The sequence below is a fragment of the Benincasa hispida genome, chromosome 9 (genome assembly GCF_027475165.1).
Source record: "Benincasa hispida cultivar pf3 chromosome 9, pf3_genome.v1.1, whole genome shotgun sequence".
NCBI lineage: Eukaryota > Viridiplantae > Streptophyta > Magnoliopsida > Cucurbitales > Cucurbitaceae > Benincasa > Benincasa hispida.
This window is the reverse complement of record NC_143486.1, coordinates 7,754,001-7,761,965: the sequence shown is the minus strand read 5'-3', so window position 1 is coordinate 7,761,965 and position 7,965 is coordinate 7,754,001. Positions and strand designations below refer to the sequence as shown.

General features: G+C 35.1%; 1 long non-coding RNA gene across 1 annotated transcript; it reads left to right on the top strand.

Moving 5' to 3' along the window:
* Positions 1–806: 806 nt before the first annotated feature.
* LOC120086363 (uncharacterized) lies at positions 807–6,235 on the top strand. The gene is made up of 3 exons (XR_005484187.2): positions 807–1,206; positions 1,298–1,369; positions 6,087–6,235. It is a non-coding gene; the product is annotated as an uncharacterized LOC120086363 (long non-coding RNA).
* The last annotated feature ends 1,730 nt before the right edge of the window (positions 6,236–7,965 follow it).

Genomic DNA, 7,965 nt, shown 5'->3' with positions numbered 1-7,965 from the left:
AGTCAATTTATATTTAAATATGATTTAAATATAAATCCACCAATAGGAATTCATGATGATGGAATTTGTGTAAAATTGATTTAATATTTGATATTGAATTAATTAGAATTAATTAAATAATTAATTATTAATTATTAATTTTATTAGAAAATTAATTTATGAAATTAATAAACTTTTCAATTTTTGAAATCAAAATTGATTTTAGAAATCATTTTGAAATTAGAAAAAGGTTGAAAAATACAAATTTGAAAAGTTGGATTTCTCCAATAAAAAACAGGTAGCTTACTAAATTTTCCACCATTTCTTGATTCAATCTTCCAAGCATGAGGTGCTCTCCATGCAGCCTTATTCATTGCATGATTGTCTTGCAATAAATAGAGAAGATTTGAAGTGGAAATCGGGTATGCATCAATTGAGTTTTTGCTGAAAAACTTAAACTGAAGAAGGTGTTCTTCAAGAGGGTGCAATAATGAGCTTCTTCTCCAAATTCTCTTCATTCAAGCTTAATTTGAGTCCCACAACTCAATCTAAGGCTCCAAGAGAATAGTAAGGAAGACTTGAGGTGGTTCACAAGATTTGGAGAAGATTTGCAGTTGAATTCAAGTTTCAAGAGATTCTAGGAAGGTATGACTTGAAACCCTCTTATTATTATATGAGCATACTTTATTTACATCCAAAATTAATTAATTAGAATGTTTATTGATCCTTGTTGCTTCCGCTGCATGCTGATATACTCCTACATATATGTGTGCCGCTGCATGCTGATGGAGTACATATATGTGTGCAAGGGTTAGGTGAGGAAAAACAAAAGGAAAAAAAAAAAAAAATTAAATCTCACCCTCGTTAACCGTGAACCCCATCGCCCCCCCAAAATCCATCTTCTCATTCGTAATGCGAATAAACGCCTGCCGCCACCGTTAGCCTCCTTCCGCTAGCGTTCAACTGGTTGTCCAATGTCGTCTCCTTCAATCAGACTAGCACCACAAGTCGCCATCTGTCACTCCGCCTTCAGGCAGCTGCACTGCCAGGTCTATTCACACCGCTCTAATGGGTTTCATGTTGTTGTTCACCTCTTGTCGCTAGAGCTCTGCCGCGACTCACGCCACGTTGTCCCTTCACCGTCGTCAGCCCAGCGTTGCCGCATGCCATCAGCTTCATCGACAACCTCCTTTACTTGTCGGAATTCATCAAAATTTGCCTTTTGGGGTAAGATTTTTGGGTGTTTTGGGTTGTTTTTGTTTGACTCTTTAAAGACCATTGAGTTTCTGTCCTGAATCTTATTGTTTTGAACGTTCAGAGGTTGATTTGGAGCTTTTGGAAGAGATTAGAGATTGTCAGTGGTGTTAAAGGTTCGATTTTAGAGATTTTGGTAAGTGTTTGTGATTTTTTTTTCTCTTGAAAAGATTATAGACTCTAATTAAACTTGGACTAAACTCATGTTACCCATATTGTCTTGGATTTAAATTGAAGGTTCGAAGGGATTTTTTTGAATCAAAAGCAACTTGTCTAATAGTTTTAAGGTCGATTATGAGGCAATTTTCATATTGGAGATTAATTTGAGATTTACACCAAGAAGTTTCTCAAGCTAAGAGAGTTGATTTTGCTTCGTTTATATTGAATAAGTGATTTTCTACTGGAATACCCTTGAGTTGGACACTCAAGATAAGTAAAAATGTTAACTAGATGGTACCATAAATGTATGCTAAAGATTGATTTGAATGATTTGCTAAGCTATGTAATTTTAAGCTACATTATGAGCATGTTGGAAAGCCATGAACTATGACTTTATGTTTAAGTCTATTTCACTACGGTGTGCATGCTAGGCTAAGGGATGACTGTTAACTCTCCTATCGGGTTGTGTATTGAAGGAACTCGTTTTGAAGGAGATCCTTGGGCGGAAGCGGATCGTCCAAATTCCATTTTTATTGAAAACATAATTTTCATTAAACATACAAGATAGATATTCAATATAAATTACATCATGCTAGATAGAAGAAAAGGGTTCAAGATACATTACCTTTGAAGACCTTTTCTCTTCACGTAACTCTCTCGTACAATCACGAACTCAGCAACTTTTGAAGACCTTCTTCAATAACTTCTCGAACCAAATAGATCGAACACAACCATAGTAAGCCTTTGGTATTCTCAGGGTGAGTACCCAAGAGTGCTGGGTTCTGACTATTTTGGTTAGGAGGGATTGTTTGAGTTTGGAGGAAGAAGAAGATTGAAGCACACAGAACATTTCTGTATATTCAATCGTTTTGCCAAAAACAAAGTAAGTCGTATATGTGTATTAGGAAGAAGAAGAAAACTAATTTTTCTTTTATTTCTTTTTGCCACAAAACCATTAACCACTCACTAAGATGGTTGGAGAGAAAATAGGAAGTTATTATTCAAAAATAATAAAATAAATATAAATAAATATAATAACTAACTTATCATATTATATTTATATTTATATTAAATTATATGTTATATCAAATATAACATACAACCTATAGTTTTAATATTGTATAACATACAACATAAACTATAGTTTTTTTCTCTATTTTATGGCATTTAATATAAATCATATTTATATTAAATTTAATAACTATAAATCACATTCAAATATTTATTTACTCCAATTAAACAATAATGTATCAAATACATTATGAAAATTATATCATATATAAATCCCTCTTATTAATTTGAACAATTCAAATTAACCCAAAAACTGATTCTCAACTAAATCATTTTGAGCTACCAAGGGAATCATATAGACTTGTAACTTGAAGCTCCAACGGTACATGAATATTAATTAGACTCTTTAATTACATTATCCACCCTTCGTTAACTGTCGGGCACACCACTAAAGATCGATAGCTACACTCTTCGCACTACAAATATATTTATGTGTCCATTGGATATAACCAATCAACAATACGATGACCCTTCACAAATTGCTTGCAAGTACAATTGGACCAAATTACCGTTTTGCCCCTATAGTTACATCTAACTTCTTAAGTACCATTGATCCCTCTAATGAACAATAGATCATAGTCCTACTATGACTAAACCTCCTCGGGCCAGGAGAGGGTGTGGCACCACATTGTTCAAGACTTTGAATCAGCCCTTAAGGGAGCAATTTATCTACTTAACTCTGCTTCGAGGAAGGAGTGAATTTCATCTTATGTAGTTGTGTTCCTAGCTCCCCAATCAGATGAATCCTCAAAATGATAGGCTTGTTGAGTCGACAATATGACCACTCTCACCCATACAAATTAAAGGACCGCCCTTATAGGCAGAAGTTCACAACTCAATCAGGATTGAGGTCATGTTATTATGGTCATCCTGGTGAAATGTAAGTCTCTATTATGAACGGTGTTATATAATGTGACTAAACATTTCGTGGTCCGGTCTTGTATAAACTCCTTTGTATAGAATATCTCCGTTCGCATGTCTAATACATGAATGATTAGGATCAGACCTTATCCATATACTACATACCATTTAAGTTATCACTTAAACATGATCCACCTATATGTCTCCATATACATGTTTAAGTAACAACGATAACCTTGGATGTTAGTTTATTGGTTTGTGGTTAATGCAACTAAAATATCACATATTTTATAGACAAAGTGAATAAAATATCATATATTATTAATCACATAAAAGTTTATTCATACAAAGTTTACAAACTATAGAACCTTACGAGATTTAGGGCATCAACCCCAACATGTAAATCCTATGTTAGTGAGCCTTTGGGTTCACCATTTATGACTATTTCGGTATTCCTATGGGATCACCACTGTTGTTATGATTTATGTTCCTTGGGGTTCACACTTACGACTGATTTGATATTCCTAGGGGAGCACTACCTATGCCATGTCATACCATGCTATGCTTGTTGGGTTGTGTGTCCTAAAACTCACAGTTTGTAAAGTTAAACACATTCTATTATCAATAAAGATGTTATTCAACTTTTCTTCAATAAAGTTGTTATTGAATCTTTAAATTGCATTCGTAAAGTCAAAATCCAATGAACTAAGATCCATGGCTATTACATGAATACTTGAACTTTATATAGAGACATAAAAATGGATTAAGTTCGAGCAAATAACCAAAATGGTCTATAGTATATGCATAAGGTTGGGTGCCTCATTCTAGTAACACTATTGGATGCGGCCTACTCTGTAGCAGTTACAAGTTGTTGTAAAGGTGCTACAAACGAAGTGATCCTGATTCGTTCATGTATTGACATGAGGAGTGGAGGCGTCCTATGCAATGAGTTTGCATAAGATCAGACTAAGAAATAAGTCACTCTTACTTTATAACGTTTTTTACTATTTAAGATTAACTATTTTGCTTAGATGACCTAGGTAACTTGATCTTAATCCTGAGCTAACTATGAACTCCTGTTTATTCGGGATTATCCTTAGATTTTTATGGGTAAGGGTTGGCTCAACAATGTCGGCTCAATAAACCTCCCATTTTAGGGGTAAAACCAGGTAGATAGTTGTGGACATAGGGTACAATAAGGAATTCACGCCTACCCGATTTAGGGATAGAAGAAAGATTGTTCTCTTAAGTACTGAATAGGTTGTTTTCTTAAGTACTGAATCCAATTCTTGAACAAGGGGCCTCATCCTCTCACCGGTTTGAGAGGGATCCAGTTTAGTGATTGGATCATAAACTAGTTGTTCAACAGAGGATCAGTAGGAACTTAAGGAATAAGACGTAATATTGGGGTTAAAACAGCATAGTGACCCAGTCGTTATTACGAACAACCTGTGAAGGGTCGACTTACTGGTTATGGTTAAATCATGTGGACACAAATATATCTACAGTGATGAGAGTGCAACTATCGAGCTATAGTGGTGTGACTTGATGGTTAACGAATACTAATTAATTTGGTCTAAAGAGTTTAGCCAATTAATTTTAATCGTTGGAGCTCATGATCTGTAAATCCATCGGGTCCATTTACTAGCTCGTAAAACATGAACACCTTGAATTATTAAATTGAGTGAATTTGGAATGATATCAATTTAAATTGTTCAAATTGAATTTCAATTCGAAAATGTTCAAATTGAATTAGGGTTTGAACTTGAATAGGTTCAAATTCAAATTAGGGTTTGTATAATTATATATGATATAATTAACGTTTAATTTATTAAAATTAAACGAAATTGGAGAGTTTATAATATTTAAATATTGATTTAAATATCAATTACATGAATAAGATTCATGTTTAAAATTATGTATGTGATTAATTTAATATTTGATATTGAATAAATTAATTAATTAATTATGTTTAATTAATTAAAATCAAATTAATTTCCAATTTTAAATTCAATTTAAGAAATTGAATTTTGTAATTTTAGATTTGATTAATTAGAAATTAGTTAAATCAAAATTTGATTAATTATAGGATTAATTAAAAGGAAATAAATTTGAAATACAAATTGGAGTTCAAAATGGGTTTTCCCATATTTTGAACTTAGTAGGAGGTGTTCCTCCTTGGTGTTCAACACCTAACCCACTCCAATGTTGTTGATTGAGATGTCATTGAGCTGATTCATGAGTGCTTGCATGCACTCAATGAATAAAAAGGCTCTAAATTTTGGAGATGGAAAAACGGCTTGCTAATTTTGGGAAAATGCTACAAGTGTCCTTCTTCCTCAAAAACCCTCTCTAATTCCTTCACCAAATTCACACCATTTTGAGCTCCACCACTCAAATTCGAGGTTGAGAATAGTAGAGAAGATCTCTTGGTAGTTCACTAAAGAATTGGAGCTGGAATCACATGAAAAGCAGCTTGGATTTAGAGGATTTCATCAAAGATGTGTGAAACTTGAAACCTACTTGTGATTTTATGCAAAAGCATGCTTTAGAACTCAAATTAAAAGTAATTAGAGTGCTTATTGATTCTGTTTGCTTCTGTTGCATGCTAGTATATCCCTTTAATGCTATGCTACGTTATGTTATATACATTATGCCAATGTTAGGTCGGATTTAACAGTTCACCCAAATGGCTCTAGTAGGGGGTCACTTACTGAGTATTTTTATACTCAACTTTTCATATTTTATGTTTTTTTTTTCAGGTAAGGACAGAAACAGACCAGCGAGTGACAAGAGGGACTTGTGATTGTGCCATATGGGACTAAGAAATCGCTTCTGCTAAATTTATGTTTTTAAGAGTTTTGATGTGAAACTCGATGATTGGTTAAAAAAAAAAATTATCTGTGTGTTATTTCTTTAGTTGTTTCAGGGGCCTCAAACAAGGGATTTTATCTATTTGTTTATTTTATTAAAATTATAAATTAATTTAAAAGTTGTCTCCATTGTTTTAATGAATTTTACTTCAATAGTCAAAATGTTTTGAATATAAATGTGTAATTATGAGTAACGACCCTTGTCAGAGTACTCGAAAAGTCGAGTCATTACAGTTGGTATTAAAGCCTAAGTTTTAGGTTATGTAGACTGACTTACGATGTAAGTTTTGGTCATGTGTCCTTTATAGCTATTTACGGATCTTTCATCCTCGTCAGGTATGTTTTTTATTAGACATTCCTAAAAGTATATGTGCACGATATTGCCTGATTCTTTTAAAAGTAATATTAGACCGTTTCTTGATTGAGGATTAAAAGAGGTCAACTATGAATGTTAGGAAATGCCACCACGTCGAAGTTTACAAAGGGGTGGTCGTGAGGAAGGACAAGGTGTGTAGGAGGGGTGGACGTAACCCACCAATCGAGGATGTTCAGAAAATGAGGAACATACATCAATACACCCACCTCCTGATGCACCCGTCACCCATGTTGATCTTGCTGCAATGACAGTTCAGCTAGAAGAAAGATTTAAGAAGATAGTGGAGGAGGCGTTAGCTCGACGCGAACTGCGTCAGGAGGTTCTTACTCCTCAAAATCCCGTTCCACAGCAGAATTCGCAGGATCTGTCCACTGAGGCCAAGCATCTGAGGGATTTTAGAAAATACAATCCCCGCACATTTTATGGGTCACTAAAGGACCCTAACAAAGCAGAGTTATGGTTAGCCTCTATAGAGACGATTTTTCATTACATAAAGTGCCCGAACGAGCAAAAGGTGCAATGTGATGTTTTTCTACTTACTGATAATGTCGTAATTTGGTGGCAGTCTGCAGAAAGAATGATAGGTGTCGAAGCTGGATTGATAACCTGAGAATAGTTCAAGGAACGATTTTATCTAAAGTACTTCTCAGCCAGCCTAGGGAATGCTAAGAAACAGAAGTTCTTAGATTTGAAGCAACGTTGGATGTTGATCGAAGATTATGATAAGGAGTTTGACAGGTTGTCTCCTTTTCTCCAGATTTGGTTGCCACGGAGGTTAAGAGGGCTAAAAGATTTGTCCAAGGCCTAAAAAGTGAGATATGTGGTTTTGTGTGGGTCTTCAAGCCGACTACTCATGCAGAGGCACTTCGTTTGGCGGTTGAGACGGACTCTCTAGAGGAAAGGGAACGTCTAAAGCCTCAAGGGTCAGGACCCTCAGAATTGAAAAGGAAGTCAGAGCAAGACTTCCCTGAGCCCCCACAAAAGATTAAAGATGCGGTCGAAACGTTATGGCACCACTAACAACAAAATTCTAAGCTAGAAGGGGTTTAGAGGTATAAGCCCCTATATAGGACGTGGAAAACGTCCAGCTGGGTGTTGCCTGATGGCCACAAGGGTATGTTTCAGGTGCAAGTAAGAAGGGCATACGGTTGACAAATGCCCTAATGATTCTACTGGAGGTGGAAAAGATCGACCTTTGGGTTCAACCCAAAAAGTTTCAAGTAGACAGCAACGGCGAGACGGGGGAGATGCTAGGACTTAGCACGAGGTCGAAAGAATTGAGGCGGTGGCACTTGGTACGCTTTCCATTCTAGACCCTTATATTTTGATGCTAATTGTGATTGTGGTTTCTCGCATCCATTTGCAATTTCAATTTCATTGTACATGCTAAAT